The sequence below is a fragment of the Artemia sp. Qi Xiang Cuo genome, chromosome 5 (genome assembly GCF_049724085.1).
Source record: "Artemia sp. Qi Xiang Cuo chromosome 5, ASM4972408v1, whole genome shotgun sequence".
NCBI classification, from domain to species: Eukaryota; Metazoa; Arthropoda; class Branchiopoda; order Anostraca; family Artemiidae; genus Artemia; species Artemia sp. Qi Xiang Cuo.
Genome location: NC_142798.1, coordinates 23,065,416 through 23,083,159, shown reverse-complemented (window position 1 = coordinate 23,083,159; position 17,744 = coordinate 23,065,416). Strand labels below are relative to the sequence as shown.

General features: G+C 36.7%; 1 pseudogene across 1 annotated transcript in view; it reads left to right on the top strand.

Annotated features, from left to right (window-relative positions):
• Window positions 1–17,029, top strand: part of LOC148951955 (neuropeptide SIFamide receptor-like) — a 45,766-nt pseudogene extending 28,737 nt beyond the window's left edge. The window contains exons 3-4 of the transcript XR_016141788.1: window positions 2,942–3,255; window positions 16,926–17,029. The product of XR_016141788.1 is annotated as a neuropeptide SIFamide receptor-like (transcript). The remainder of the gene's footprint in view (window positions 1–2,941; window positions 3,256–16,925) is intronic.
• The last annotated feature ends 715 nt before the right edge of the window (window positions 17,030–17,744 follow it).

Sequence of the window (17,744 nt, the reverse complement as noted above, 5' to 3'; positions counted from 1 at the left end):
ACTTTATACGCCCCAGGGCAAAACTCACAACCCTGTCCCTGAGGGCTGTGGGGGGGGGGAGGGGTTGTCATCCTTAAAGACCGGATTTCCCAAACTTTCAACTACGTTGAATAAAATGGATATCTTTATTATTGATTGGATGTATTTGGAGAAATGATGGGCATGGGAGCGGGTTAGTTGCGTTCAAATCACTTTCGACTATTAAAAAGGGCACTAGCCCTTTGAATTTCCAATCGAATGAGCCCTTTTTTGAAGTTTTTACGACAAAGTTTTCAATGAAAACCTTATATACCCCAGGGCATAACACATAACCCTTGCCCTGAAGACTGTGGGGTGAGTGTCTTGCTCAAAGGTATAATTTCCTGAACTTTGAACTGTGTGGAACAAAATGGCTATCTCAAAATCTTTATTGGATGTGTTTGGGAAAATGGTGGGCGTGAGAGGGGCATTAGTCGCTCTCCAATCATTTTCAACTATTAAAAAGGGCACTAGCCCTTTGAATTTCCAATCGAATGAGCCCCTTTTAAAGTTTCTACGACAACGCCTTTCTAAAAAAACCTTATATGCCCCCAGGGCATAACTTAAAACCCTTGCCTGAGGGCTCTGAGGGAGTGTCCTCCTCAAAAACATATTTTTCATCTGGAAATCAACTATGCTGAACAAAATGGCTATCTCAAAATTTTGATTCGATGTGATTGGGGGAATGATGAGCGTGGGGGGGGGAGGGCTAGTTGCCCTCCATTCACTTTCGGCTATTAATAAGGGTACTAGCCCTTCGAAATTACAATCAAATCAGCATGTTTTGAAGTTTCTACGACAACGCCTTCTTTAAAAACCTTATATGCCCCCAGGACATAACTTAAAACACTTGCCCTGAGGGTTGTGGGGGAGTGTCCTCCTCAAAAACATATTTTATATCTGGAAATCAACTACGCTGAACAAAATGGGTTTCTCAAAATTTTTATTGGATGTGTTTTGGGGAATTATAGGAGTGGGGGGCTAGTTGCCCTCCAATTACTTTTGAATTTTAGAAAGGGCACTAGAACTCTCAATTTCCAATCGAAACAGCCCCTTTTGCAGTTTCTACGAAGAACCCTTCCATATGAAGTGCCCTCAGAGGACTCCGATAGAAATCCGGGGAGGGCCACGGTAGGAACCATGCAGGCATTACTACTGATATTAATTCAAGGATATCTCATCAGTGCAAGATTTAGATTCGACTCAATAATAACCGACACTCTAAGAAACAGAGTCTTGGTAAGAATAGATACGTTAAAAGAATGAAATTTTGACGCTTATCCAAAATATGTAAAATTCCTTAAATTTAATGTTACACGTCACAAGTTACGAGCTTGAGAAAATTTGCCCAATTTTTGATGTAATGCTTTACTACTGATGACGGTCACTGTATATGTGACCGAAATATCTGGTATTTTTTGTGAATTTTCTATACACTGTCTATTAAAAAGGATTTTATCCCTATTTTGAACTTTTATTTTATAGTCATGGAAAGGCAGTGTGGTCTCCGAAATTATCTAAGGTTTTTATTAAAATCTTGGTCATAGAAACTTGAAAGAGGGCTCTTTCGATTGGAAATTCAAAGGGCTAGTGTCCTTTTTAATAGTCGAAAATGATTGGAGAGCGACTAATGCCCCTCTCACGCCCACCATTTTCCCAAACACATCCAAATAAGATTTTGAGATAGCCATTTTGTTCCACACAGTTCAAAGTTCAGGAAATCATACCTTTGAGCAAGACACTCACCCCACAGTCTTCAGGGCAAGGGTTATATGTTATGCCCTGGGGTATTTAAGGTTTTCATTGAAAACTTTGTCGTAAAAACTTGAAAAAGGGCTCATTCGATTGGAAATTCAGAGGGCTAGTGCCCTTTTTTATAATCGAAAGTGATCGGAAGGATCGACATTTTCAAACAGTTCGTGGTAACGAACTGTAAGTAAGGAGCGACCCGGATCAATGGAAACCAAAACTCTAAAAGACGGAATTTTGATACCAATAGATACATCTTCTCGTTATCCAACATCATTTCTTCACCTTCACTTATTTCCAGTCCAAGCGACTTAAATTTCTTAACTTTATTTGCAAACATATTCTTGCACCCTCAGATCTGAAAACCTCTAAAAAATTTCTAACATTTTAATCTGAGACACTCATCTAAGTCTAGTCTAGAGGTAATACAAGTCTAGGAGAGTTAGTTTTTTCCATTTGATTCCATGCTCTCCCATACCCTTCGCCGTGTTCCTTAGGACAAACTCTATCGAAGTTATCCAGGTAAGTGGGGATGTAACGCAACCCTGCTCAACTGCTGAGTCAATACAAAACTAGCTATCAGCTTCATACCCCCTGAAGGTTTAAGTAAAACTTTGTATAGTTTTTTTTTTGTTTTTTTTTAATGTGGTAATTTATGGACACTAGAGAAATGGAAGATGACGAGGGACAAGCTGTCGAAAGGAAATTCCAAGAGGGATGGGTAAATGTTTAAAGAAGTATTATCTTTTTAGAAAAATGTTATATTTTCCTGATTGTAATACGATTAGACACTAATTTGCACATTTTAATTGATGAACACAAAGAGTTATTATCTCAAGAAATAGACCAAGTATAAGGAATATCTGTGCAAAAGAAAAATGAGACTGGAAATTATAAAAAAAAAATACTAAATGATAATTCAACCCGTTAAAAACATCTTTATCAGACCTCAGTAAGATAGACCAAGGAACTTTGAATGCAAATTTCCTTATGTGACTTCCTGTTTTCTTATTTAATAAAAGTAAATACTGATAGTCATCAAATATGTCGATGGCAAAATAAAAAACTTTAATTAACATTCGAAATCATCGTCAATGTTCGTTTTCTCTCTTCTATGTTGTTTCTCTTCGTCCAATGCTACTCTGATACAAGCTAATAAACTTTTTACTTCCAGACACTTCAATCAAATAATGTCCAACGTGACGATTTTTACGGATTCCCGGAGTAATCAATCTGCAGAGATTAATAACACCCATGGTGACATCAACCTCTGGAGGCACTCACCGTCCGTTACAGTTCTATGCATCATTGCATACAGCGTCGTTTTTGTTGTGGGACTCGTTTGAAACTTTTTTGTAATATCTGTGGTTTGGAGAGTCCCAAGAATGAAAAATGTTACCAATCTGTTCATTGTCAATCTTGCTTTTGCAGATATACTTGTAATTCTATTGGCGGTACCAGGGACCCTTTTGTCACACATCTATGTTCGTAAGTTAGATTCATTATTCCTATAATATTTGAAAGGAAGGTCTGAAAAACACACTTTAGGGGTCATGGGCGCCGGCAGTGGGCAGGGGGGCCATGCCGCCCTGGAAATTTGGGACTATAATGTATTTATAAGGAAACCAAAAGAAAAAAGGCAGAATATGGAAAAGCCATGGACAAAATGTGTGTTGCCCCATCGTTGACTGCCTGCCAATAGATTTTGACCCTATAACGAAACTATAAGAGCCTAACTATTGATAACACTAAATCAAAGAATCAGCTATTTGTGGCGATCCTAAATATGTTTTTGTTTATTCGTAATTAGTGCAGTTATTAGTACACAAGAGAGTTCGTATAATTAAAGAAAACACAAGGAAAAACAGTTAATAAGGGGCATTTTCGGAAAAAAATTACCGTCAACTTTTGCTTGCATTGCCAGAGTACCCATGAGCTGATATATGAAGCCACTATAATCAGAAATGATTCTCCTGAACGGAATGCTGGGAATTTTAGTATTTTCCCCTTGAACGGATCTGTTTTTATGTGTTTTACTATCATTTACCTATTTTTCCAGAAGTGATTGTGTTTATCTAGTTGTCGCTTTGAAAAAGATTTAATTTTTTACAGTTATGAATAATAAAGATATCAAATATATTGGTTTTGGTATTCAAAATTATATTAAAAATATTGAGTTAAACATTTTTATTTGATTTTCTTAATCTTAGTTTTAGTGTTTTACTTTGAACAATCTAATTCGAGTATGCGTTACTTTTTAAAAGCAATTGAGTCTAAAGCCATTAAATATTTTGGTGTTTGATAACCAAGTTAAAAACTATCGATATTATTATAAAAATATCCGTCCAACGCTTCGGTAATGCTCAACAAAACTGAATGCTGGGAGTTTATATCTTAGTTTTTTATAAGTAAGTTATTGTTTTGTGTAATTTTTTTTAAAATATTTACTTTTCGATTTTTATGTACTTTTATTTTATTGACATACTTTTGTCATTGCCTTTATAAAAATGGTTGTCTCTAAGCTTCATTAAATAAAAAGAATTTTTTTTTCAACTGAAAGTAAGGAACAACATTAACACTTAAAATTAACAGAAATTATTACGTATATGGGGGGGGGGGTTGCCCCCTCCGCAATACCTCGCTCTTCAAGCTACAGTTTTTAGGCACTTTAAAAAAAGATACTTATTGTTCTAATTAAACGACCCTTGTGATTCAGGAGTTTTTTTTTCAAGAATTGGCACAAAATTTAAACTTTAGCCAAAAGAACGTAGGGCTGAGGAGGGGACAACCCCCCTCATATATGTAATAATTTCTGTTCGTCTTAAGTTTTAATGCTGCTCCTTACTTTCAGTTGAAAAAACTTGTTATTTTATTTAATTTCCGATCGTTTTTTAATAACGCCAGCATACGTGGCTCCACCTCAACAAAAAAATCCCCCTCTCCACAGAAATATCCTCCGGGCAATTCAATCCTGGCAAAAATTCACCCCGGACAATTACCCTTAACATCTCCACGCCTAAAATTGAATCGGTAAAGAAAAAGCAAGACATGTAAAGAAATTTTGTATACGAATTCTAACAAATTCACCAATGTAAGATTTCCCCTGACAAGTTCACTCCCTGGAAACTTCCCTGTTCATGTAAAATTTTCTCCGTGTAAAATCCTCCCAGCAGAAAATCTTCCTCCGCTCCCCACTTGAAAAATGTTCGTTTATCCCCAATAACAAATAAAACAATGGGTAAATTTTATAGCTTATAAGCCTTTCAGCAGGGGCTATAGGGGGTCATTTTATCTCCAAATATATAGTTATTGGTTATTTCCCAAACCTGAACCCCAGACAATTATTTTCTTAAATCTATTAATTCACTACACTTCCCACAAAATGAACCAAATCTTCCTCTTTCCTGCACATGGGATAGAAGTAAGGACCAGAAGCTTGCCTAACCCCTCCCAGATACTTCTTTCTCTCACCTAGTGGTAACCCATCTGACCTAACACAAATAATTAACTTAAGCTGCCTCTTTTGAAGTCCTGCCTTAAAATACAATTCTTCTCCCCACTGCTCCTTAACCTTTGCATATAACACCAGTGATCCGGTCTCATTCACTCGCGCATGCCACACCTGGATCTCATGGTCCCTTAACCTCTCCTTGACCCTACTTGCAACTTCTCCCTCCTTTAATCCAATCCTTAGCCCATAACTCTGAAAATCTACAATCATCCAATCTTCTTTATTTGAGATGGTCACCTATCATTCTTTGGGATCCCCACAGCATCTAAATATGCTGCTTTTGTTATCCTTACTCTGGGCATACTCAGGATTTTCTCCCATAGTCTTATCATCCCTACTAGCCCATCACTTCTTAAAGGAAACAAACCTAGATCTCCGCTCAATGCTAAACAGTTCGTTGAAAAATCTAGACCTAACAATCTCTTAAAATACTGAAGCTGAATCTCCTCCATCCTCTCACTAGCTGTGTATCCCCAAACTTCAGATCCATAATGCATAGCCGATGCAATCTTTGCCTGAAATATCTGCTTATGCATCTTCAGGTTCTGTATGTTCGCCAATTGGCTAGCAGTCACAGCATAGGCGCAGGACTTTCCTTTAGCAAGAATTAGCTTCAATTGCTTTCTAAACTTACCATTTGACGAATACTTACATCCTAAATACGTAAACTCCTCCCTACTTTCTAAATCTATTCCCTCCCATTTTACTCTATCCCAACTTGTAATCTTACCCCCTTTTCTAAAAACCATAAATACCGACTTCTTTACATTCAGGCTTAGTTGTTTCCTATCTATTTATTCCGTAGTTATATCCAACAGGAACTGTAAACCCTCTCTAGACTTCGCTACTAGTACCAGTTCATCTTCGAACATCAGCATGCATAGTTCACAGACATCTAATGACACCATTGGGGCTCCTTGCTTCCTAAGAAAACCCGGAAAATCATTAATAAACAACGAAAATAACCGCAGAGCAAGGGGGCAATCTTGTTTAACCCCCTTTCTAGAACAAATTACATCTGAAACTTTTCCTGTCACCCTAATAACAATTTTGTAGCTTCATACATACTAATTAAAATCCATACAAGTGGGTATGGTTGGCCAAAATTTATACAATCCTTCATTAACAGTTCCCTCTTTACATTATCAAATGACCATTTTAAAACCAAAAAAGCTACACACAATTTACCTCCTTATCTATAAACTTATCAACTAAGCACTTTAATGTAAAAATTTGGTCAATCATACTATGTCCCTTCCTGAATCCTGACTGCTCCGCGGCTAACCTTTCAGTTTTATGGAGCCAATTTCTAACTCTGTTATCTAATACCTTCGCCATTAGCTTTCCTAGTGTGTTACCTAAATGTATACACCTATAATTTTCATGTAGTTTCCTATCCCCTGTCTTAAAAATTGGCACTCCTACTGCCAGTTTCCACTCACTAGACCTCCAGATGGAAGAACTTCTGTAAAAACCAAAGAAATAATATATAATGTTACGCTTCTAATATACTTCCATAGAGCTGCTGGAATACAATAAGGACCTGGTGCTGAACATCCCTTCATCTCTTTTAAACTTTTTCATGCTTCTTCTACCGTTTCTGGCTCGACTAAAACATTATCTTCTTCCTTTATAGGGCCATAAACTTGATCTTTAATACTATTCTTCCAATTATCTTCATATACACATTCATGTTCAGTTGTCTCCTGCCTCTCTAATGCACTCGACCAGGTGTCTGCGGGGGGGGGGTATCTTGGCTTGTCTCCCATCTGGTAGAACTTGGAACCTTCTTACAAAAAACTTTGCTATCCTATCCTTTAATACCTGCTTTACATCCTTAATATCTTCTTCTTCTTTCATCCACTTTCACTTTCTTATACTCTCTCCTAATTCTTCGGTATGCCAATAAATTATTATCTAAAGGCCCTGGTTCCTGGAGCCTGACTACATCTAACGGTTCTTGTAGCCTAGCTGTCAAGTTTTTACTTTCCATATCCAATACCCTCCCCTCTGAATTAGTAACCTCAATTTTATCACTTCCTCCTGCTCCTACGAATATATCATACACTACCTTATTCAGTCCTTTTAGACTCTCCCCCACCTTACCAATTTTACGAAATTCCTCACACTCATCTATTACTGCCCAACTACTACCTCTTATTATCCCTTGTTTTACTATCTCTTCTGTCTCCTTAACTATTTTTATCGGTTTTCTAATACAAAGATAATTCTTTGTAAAACTACTTATCTCCCCTTCTCTTTGCCCCACTCCGAACCCTTATCTCGCATATAGACCCCTGGGGCCCAGGAACAGTTATATTAATAGGAATTGGGACGTGGTTCAACATTACGCAACCCATCACACTAGAATTGTGACACATTGGCCACAGATACAGCTAAACCAAACAATAATCTCACACACTTGGTGATCCAGAAAAACAAGTAAAATTCCCCACTTCTTCATCTTCTCCTAGTCTACCATTCATAATTACCATTTTTTCATTCGGGCAAAAATCTAAAAGATTAGATCCCCATTTATTCCTTCTACGGTTCTGGTCCTTACTCTGTCGCTTACCAATATTTAAATCTTCAAAATACCAAGGGGATTCGGAAGGATCCCGCGATACATTGCTCCTCCAGTTGTTTCCAACTTCCTCAGATTCACCATCCGAAATCCCAGTATACGCATTAAAGTCACCTGTAAGAATAAAATAGCTATCATACAATTCAACATATTTTCTCATCTCTTTTGATACCAACTCCCAACTATTTCCTTCATATACGAACTATTGTGTGGTGGTATAGAAACAGCTCCTACAACCAGATCTAATTCATTCATTTTTCCCTTTAACCACACAATATTCTCTGACTCACATTTAATCTCAAAACCGAGCGGAAACGACTTTCTCTGCATAAAACAGCAACTACTCCGTACACTCTGCCATTTCTCGATGGTTCTCTACAAGCGCACTCACATATAAACCCTTGAAAGCCAATACAAGAGCTTCACCACGTCTCAGCTAGGCCTATAATGTCCCACTCACCTAACCTGCATAAATCCCTTAGTTTCTGATCACTAAATCCCTGAATATTCCAGAAGCATATTGTCAAATTCATAGCTCCACGGCCCTAAAAATCCTATTCCCAAATTGCCGGATCAAGAATAAACCTACTAGATTCGTTTCTTCTTGCCAAGCCTCTGCTTCTCGTTCGTCCTTCCCATACTTTTCCTCCCGACCCGCTCGTACTCCCTCTTCCCACTCTAGCGCTGGGTCGACGATTTGCATCTTCCGGTCTTCTCTCCGCCAGTCTTTTTTGAACCCGTATTGGTCTAACTTCCGAATCCGCTGGCCCTTGAGACACCCTTGCCGGCGTCTTTGTTGCGTTGCCGTCTATGACCGTAGTATCGGATACACCACTCATAACCGATTCTGTGTCCCCATCTGCAACCCCGTCACTTTCCCCACCGACCACATTCGTACTTGTCCCGCTGGAATTTTGGACAGCTTCGATCACTCGCTGAGTTTCACGGTTGTAAGAAAACGTTTGTTCTCCAATTTTTAATTTCGTCCCCCGCAGGAATGCATCGGATGTACCTTCACTTTTCGCTTGTGCTAGAATCCGTCTCAACTTGTTTCTCGCTTCCCTTTCAGCCTTGGTATAATTATAGCCTATTTGGTATAATTTTCAGCCTTGGTATAAACCAAAGGGAATCAGGTGGTGAAAACACTTAAATATGACATCATACCCCAGAGAAGTATCTTTTTGAAAGAAACGTGTGTTATGTAAGCTAGTAAAAAAAATGCATGTGTTGTATCATCTTGTATATGAAGATCCAGTTTCTGTCCAACAATTGCATTTTATTTTATTGGTATCTTCTGTTAATCACAAATGAAAATTTATGTAGTAATTTTCCTCAAATGACCCTGAAACACCTTTCTATGATTTTTCAACGTTCTACTGGCGGAAAAGGAAAAAAAGGAAAGAAAGTTTAGACACATTACTTCGTCTCAGGTGGAATGGTGATTTTACTTGTTGCCGAAGAATCGAATTGAATCAAAGATGTATACTTTATTTTTGAATAAACCCAGTGTCCACTTACTTACTTGTTGCTCAGGACGGGGGACTGCAATTTCCCTAAAAAAGATTTTTTGCTATGATGATTCCAATGGTACAGTTTTCATTTCGGCTCAGCACCATTTTGTGGGACTTAAGGCTATTTTTGGAATTCCCACAAGTTTTTTTTCGTAATAAACTTTTATCATTAAGATTAATAGGAATAATGCTAACCATTCCTGAATCTGCTTCAAATGGTGATTCTTCCTCACTCGACAGTTCTTTTTAAAACATATTTTTAAATTTTCAGCTTCTATGGGCTTTGATTCTTCTTTTACTAGGCTGCTCCTAAGGGGGCAAATATGGTGTTAAATTAACAGTCATACTTGCTCTTTATATAAAAAATTGGTTGAATTTTTTTGATAGGCAAAATTCTATTTGTAGAAAGTATTCCTGTACGGTAAATTTCCTTCTGTATCGAGTCTATCCGTGGACAAATCTTTAGCGAAAATGCTTCAAAAAATAGTTTTTACACGATAAAAAATATACAGTTGTGAAAATACAGTCAAAATGCTCAGTTGTTTTGGTTTACCCCTTTCCATTTTTTTTCAAAAGTAGCATTAAAAAGGTTCCTTCGTGTTTGGAAGTTGTTATATGACTGATGTAATTGACTTTGGCAAAAAAAAGGAAAGCAAGCGATTATATAAAATTTAATCAAACAAAGATAGCTGACTCGGAAATCCTGTTTCTGGAAATTGTGTCATTAGATTTGGATTACAAAAATAATTCGAGGAAAAAAATAATAGATTACCATATTCAAGACATGTAAGTATGATTTCTAGATTTCTAATGACATTATTTCTCAAACTTTTAAACTGAAAATGCAAAAAAGCATTAATGTTGCTTGCATTAAATACCTGTTCTATCTATACAATTCAGTTTATTACTCTTAACGCTACGTGAACTAGATGGGTTTTTTTCTACTGGACTTTAGTCTATACCTAAGGACAATAAAGTTTGACACCCCCCAATTTCATAAGCCAATTTCAACGTAGTTGGCTAAATTTACGGAGCAAATTACACTAGGGGTTTCTTTGGAAATCACTGTTCTGTTCTTGTTAGAGGTAAAATGGATTAAGCGATAACTTTTGCTTTCCTTTTGATATGCTGTTTAGCTGCTCGTTAGAGGAAGCAAGAAAAAGCAACCAACTTATTAGCCAGAGCAAGGTTAGGAACCAGCATGTCTCTAACAGATTAGAAGCTTATTCCAGACATTATTTTGACCATGGAAAATACATAGAAAAAAAGTCAATGCTATAAATCCATCAAGCTTGTACGTGCAATTATAAATAATTGCAGTTTTTGGTAAAAAAAAAGTAGAATAAGAATCGAAAATGTTTTAGGTATTTTTTAAGAAATATTTTTTTTTTATATTTTGAATCAAAATTGAGAGCGAGTGAATTTATTTTGATTTATTCAGGACACGGAACCTAACATATACGAATATTTGAATGGGCTTACCTCTGCTGTCAAAGAAAATGTGTTTAGCAATAAAAACTAGTTTTTAATAAAAAGCGGTTTGAGCCTGCACGCAAGCCTGCACATGCGGAGTGGGGAGGATATATGTAGTGCTCCTTGCTGCACAAAACCACGTGAAGCCAACCCAGCAGCACATATCTATTTAAGTTTTTATTTGCCTCAAAATGTAAATATTTTCCACGAGTGTCGACAATTCTCCAAGGCTTTGGAACAGGAAGGCTTGAACTGTAGTTCTTAGAGTTTCCAAGGCCTCGTTACTGACGGAACTCTCACCTCTTAAAGCCCAGCAATAGCGGCGAAGACCACACTGCCTTTCCCTCATAAACATTAACAACAAGAAAAATAATAGATAGTTCTTTTCGCAAGACACTGGAATCTTATATTTTAATTAATATTTCCACCCTATGTTCAAAGGCCATCCTCAGCAAAACATAAATTTATAAAAGAAAAGAGACTTGCATTAAAATACGACCATTAAAACTAAAATGAAAAACTTTAAAACAGTTTCAGCTTTTTTACTTCAACAAAGTTCAACCAGGACTCTCAACCAGTCGTGGTTGACAACAACTACTACTACTTGCGGTTACTACTAATTTTTGCAACTACTACTACTAATTGTGACTATTACTACTACTTATTACTACTATTGCTACGTGCGAATACTACTACAAATTATGAATGCTACTTCTACTTGCGAATACTATTACTACTTGTGACTGTTGACACTACTTGCGGCAACTACCACTACTTGTGACTACTACAGCTATTTGAGAATAATGATAATAATATTTGCGACTACAACTACTACTACATGTGACAACTACTGCTACTACTGCGTGCAAGTACTACTACTAACCACAGCTACTACCACTACTTCTGGCTATTACAGCTACTACTACTCCTACTACTATTACTGTAACTGCGACTGTGAGTGCGACTACTTGCAACTGAAACTGTGACTACTTGCGACTGCGGGTTCTTATATCTGTGACATTGACTGCTTGAGAATACGTGAGTATTTGTGAATAAGAATACTTGTGGCTACAGCATTGGCTACTTTTGACTGTGACTACTTATGACTGTAACGTCATTACTTGCAACTGCAACTACTTGCGACTGAAACTGAGACTACATGCCATAGCAATTACCAGCAGTTGCAACTGCGACTACTTGTAACTGGGATTTGGCTACTTGAGACTGGGACTACTACTATTTATGACTACTTGCGACTCTGACTACAACTACTTGTAACTGCGACTACTTGTTATTACGGCTGCAGCTATTTGTGACTACTACCCCTTCTGCTGCTGCTACTGCTTTTTCCGCAATTGCCACTAAGACTTTAAATACGGCTATGACTTCTATTATTGCAGCAACTGCTATAATAATTGAACTAAATCAAAATATTTTCAATGCCTCCAGGTTGTCAAAATGGTATAATTTAATAATTTAGAATTTAATAATTTAATAATTTAATAATTTAGATGCAATAATTTAGAAACGTAATTACCAAGCGTGAAACAACCACAAATCAGCATCGATAAATAAATGAAACCCAAAACGAACAGAAATTACAATAAATAACCGAGTCAAACTCAAAACGAGCAGAAATTAACATAAGTTGGGCTCAAAACTCCTATGCCTTCCCAAAGGCCAGAACAAAATTTGCACTTTCCTGAAAAAAATATAAATGTTTTTGCTTTTATAACTTTAATAAATCAAATAATATTAACATTTTGCTTACTAAATATCAGTATATTAAACTGACAATATGTATATTAAACTGACAATGCACATTCATTTGTATTTTTTTCAGTAAAGTACAAATTTTGTTCTGGACTTGGGAAGGCATAGGGGTTTTGCGCCCAACTTATGTTAATTTCTGCTCGTTTTGAGTTTGACTCGGTTATTTATTGTAATTTCTGTTCGTTTTGGGTTTCATTTATTTATTGATGCTGATTTGTGGTAGTTTCACGCTTGGTAGACTATTTGATTTTATTTTTGCTCATTTTTTGTTTAATGGAATTCTTTACTTTTCTTTGAAAAACTTATTTTGTGGAAAAAGTTCTTTAATTAATTTCTGTTTGTTTTATATTGACATAGTCTTTTCAGGGAAAAAGAAAATAATGCTTTAAATCTTTTCTTTTTTTAAGAATGTATAGTTTGCCCTACTATTTGTATGCTGGAGAAAAATTTTCAGCAATTTTTAACAACATACACCCTTTTACAAATCTGGGCACAATAGTAGTATTTAATTTAGTTTCATACCTCCTCTAGTTGACCTGAAATGGAAAACTTGATACCATTTGCCAAAAAAATATGTTTACTTTCTTTGATAGCTTGGATACACTTACGCTATTTTGATTTGGTTAAATCTTAAGAGCAGAAGTAGCCCCAAAAGTTTGAACATAATACCCTCAGTCGTTCTTGGGATACTGCTGAGATACCTTGTTGGGCATTAGCATTAACACAGTGCATTTTGATTAAATCTTAAGCCAGATTTAGTTTTTAAACATAATGGGCAAATGGGAGGGTGGGCGTGGGAGGGGGATTAGTTGCCCTCCAATCACTTTCAACTATTAAAAAAGGCACTAGCCCTTTCAATTTCCAATTGAATGAGCCCTTTTGAAGTTTCTACGAAAAAGCTTAAAATAAAAACCTTATTTGCCCCCAGGGCATAACTTACAACCCTTGTCTTGAAGGCTGTGAGCGGGAGGAGTTGTCATCCTTAAAGACACCCTTATTTAATAAAAAGTGCATAAGCCCTTTTTATTTTAAATTTAATGAACCCTTTTCGAAGTTGCCACGACGACTCCTTCGATAAAAAGTGCCCTGGTCTAAAAAAAAATTAAAAAAAAAAAAAAAAATATATAAAAAAATAAAAATAATAATACATTATACTCACATCGATCTTTACTATAAGAATGTCAAGCTTTCCAATCACTTTGGACTATTAAAAAGGGCACTAGGCCTTTCAATTTCCAATGGAATGAGGCCTTTTTAAAGCGACAACGCTTTCTTCAAACATCTTATATGCCTCCTGGGCACAAATTACAACCCTTACCCGAAGGGCTGTTAGGGTGGTTGTCATTTTCTAAGACCTAATTTCCAGGACTTTCAACTACGTTCAACAAAATGGTTATCTAAAAATTTTGATTGGATGTGTTTGGGGAAATGGTGAGCGCGAGAGAGACGTTAGTCACTCTCCAATCACTTTCAACTATTTAAAATGGCACTGACCCTTTCAATTTCCAATCAAATGAGCCCTTTTGAAGTTTCTACGACAACACTTTCAATAAAAACCTTATATACTCTCAGAGCATAACTTACAACCATTGCCCTGAGGGCTGAGGTGTTGTCATTCTCAAAGACTGAATTTCCAGAACCGCCATTCTCAAAGACTGAATTTCCACAAGTTTCTACTACGTTGAACAAAATGACTATCTTAAAATTTTGATTGGATGTGTTTGGAAGAATGGTGGGCGTGAGAGGGGGGTTAGTTACCCTCCAATCCCTTTCGACTATTAAAAAGGGCACTAGCCCTCTCAATTTCCAATTAAATGATCTCCTTTTGAAGTTTTAAGACACCTCTATCTATAAAAAAAATTATATGCATCCAGGGCATAACTTACAGCCTTTGCCCTGGGGGCTCTGGGGAGTTTTTCATCCTTAAATACATAATTTACAGAACTTTCAACTACGTAGAACAAAATAGCTATCTCTAAACTTTGATTGAATGTTTTGGGGGAAATGGTGGACTTGAGAGGGGGGCTAATTACTCTCCACTCACTTTCGTCTATTAAAAAGGGCAATTTCAATTTCCTATCAAATGAGCCCTTTTTGAAATTTCTACAACAACTTTCTATATAAACCTTATATGCCTCCTGAGCATAACTTACAACCCTTGCACTGAGGGCTCTGACGGGGTTATCATCCTAAAAGACCTAATTTCTAGAACTTTCAACTACGTTGAACAAAATAGATATCTAAAAATTTTGATTGGATGTGTTTGGGAAAATGGTGGGCGTGAAAGGGGTTTTAGTTGCTCTCCAATCACTTTCAACTATTAAAAAAGGCACTGGCCCTTTCAATTTCCGATTGAATGAGCCCTTTTGAAGTTTCTACGACAACACTTTCAATAAAAACCTTATTTGACCCCAGGGCATAACTTACAACCCTTGTCCTGAGGGCTGTGAGCGGGAGGGGTTGTCATCCTTAAAGACCTAATTTCCAAAACTTTCAACTACGTTGAATAAAATGGCTATCCAAAAATTTTGATTGGATGTGTTTGGGGAAAAGCTGGGCGTGAGAGGGGGGTTAGTTGCCCTTAAATCACTTTTGACTATTAAAAAGAGCACTACCCCTTTGAGTTTCCAATCGAATGAGCCCTTTTTCCAGTTTCTACGACAAAGATTTCAATAAAAACCTTATACGCCCCCAGTGCCTAGCTTATAACCCTTGCCCTAAAGACCGTGGAGGGATTGTCCTGCTCAAAGATATAATTTCCTGAATTTTAAATTGCGTGGAACAAAATGGCAATCTCAAAATTTTGATTGGATGTGTTTGGGGAAAATGTGGGCGTGAGAGGGGGATTAGTGGCCCTCTAATCACTTTCGACTATTAAAAAGGGCACTAACCCTTTGAATTTCCATTTGAATGAGCCTTTTTTGAAGTTTCTACGACAACTCCTTCTATAAAAACCTTATTTGCCCCCAGGGCATAACTTAAGACTCTTGCCCTGAGGGTTATGGGGGAGTGTCCTCCTCAAAAACATATTTTGTATTTGGAAATCAACAATGCTGAACAAATGGCTATCTCAAAATTTTGATTGGATGTGTTTGGCGGAATGATGGGCGTGGGGAGGGGGCTAGTTGCCCTCCAATCACTTTCGACTATTAAAAGGGGCACTAGCCGCTCCAATTTCCAATCGAATGAGCCCTTTTCGAAGTTTCTACGATCACTCCTTCGATACGAAGTGTCCTGGTATGAAAAAAATAATACATTGTGCCAACATCGTTCTTTACTTAGGCAGCGCGATTGCGCTGCCTATGATACTTTCGATTCGTAGGGAATAAAAAACAACCAAGTGACGGTTAAAGTGAACAGAAATTATCACAAATAGGAGCCGGGCTAACGCCTCCTATGCCTTCTAAAGATCAGAACGTCATGAGACATAACAAATTTTAAACGCTTACTTTCTATAGCAATAATTAATCCAAATTTCCTGAAACTTTCGGGAATTAACATCAGTATATTTTAAACTGTCAATCTGTGCTCATTAGCTATTTTAAGTAATCTTTGTTATTATGGTGATTATGGTGATATGGTGACATTTCTTTCTTTCTTATTAATATTTTGACAAAAGATAAAAAAAGGGTATAAACCTGGGTGGCATTAGCCTTACCCCTGTTTGTGTTAATTTCTGCTTGTTTCCAGTTTCGCTTGATTATTAATTTAAATTTCTACGTGTTTGTGGTTTCATTAATTTATTGATGGTGATTTATATTCGTTTTATGCTTGAATTATTATTTGATTTCATTTGTGTTAAACATTCATTGAAAGTGGCTCTAAACTCCAGCAAACTTATTTATCACAAGTATACTTTTACTGGTATAGACGGAAGTGCATCCAGGATTTTTTTTCGGGGGGGGGGAGGTTACTATTTTTTTTAGGGGGGGGGGTTACATAAAAATCCTCAAAAAACGTATACGAAATGTGTTTATGTCCATTTTTATTACTTTTTTACGAGTCAAACAAACATTTTTTCGGGGGGGAGGGGGGAGTTCAAACCGAGTAACCCCCCTGGATACGGCCTTGGGTATAGATACGCATGTGCTTGAGATCTTGGTCGATTAAGCTAAAAAAAGTACTTCAGATAATATTCGAAGTTACAGCACTCGTTAATTTAACTTGATACTCGACACTCTGGTACTTGACACTCGTTTGTTTAACTTGACACTGATTAATTACAATATTAAAATTTACAATGTATCATTGCTTGATAATTGTTCCGTACAATAATGCCATTGAAGCACTATTTTGTGTCTTACAGCTTGGATTCTGGGAGAAGTTATGTGTAAACTTCTGGTCTATGTTCAAGGTGTATCCGTTATAGCCTCTCTCTATAGTCTTCTAGCCGTTACTCTCGATAGGTGAGTGATACTTTCTTTTGACTTAGACTTCTATATCGTTGGTGATAACTGTGCATCCAGCATTTACCTTTTTGGGTTGCATTGCTGGTAAAAAAAAAAAAATGTTATATCAGGGATACCAAACTCTTACAAAAAAAGAGCAAAAAACATCCATGTCATAAGCAAAGTTCTTTGATACACAGTATTTTAATGAAGCCATTTCCCTTTTCTAATTAAAATAGGTTTTATCCTCAAGTTAGAAACTGTTTTTCAGCCAATGAATAGAGTCAATAGATCCTTTGGTCCCCTTCTCAAGCCTAGAAAATAATTGCTGGGTAATTCTGTCTTTGGAGTTATAATCATTCATTGAATATGCATTCATTGAATTAGTATAATTTCAAAATAATTCTTTTCTTTTCAGAATTGACGCTGAATGGCTCCATGACTTTTATAATAATAATAATAAAAGAAAAACAAAACAAAAAACGGACGAATCGTACAAGTATATTAAGATTTTACCCACGTTTGTGTTTTTTAATTTTCTACCATTTTTTCTAATCTATGCAGTACACGTAGTCTTCATATTACTACTACTTCTACCACCACTACTACTACTTCTACTACTAATAATAATGACAATAATAACAATAATAGCTCACTGTTACACCAAGCTGTTCTAAGTCAGCCCAGCTCTGAATTCAGCTGCTCCCCCTCTTTCTACTCAAAGCTTCACTTTTTAC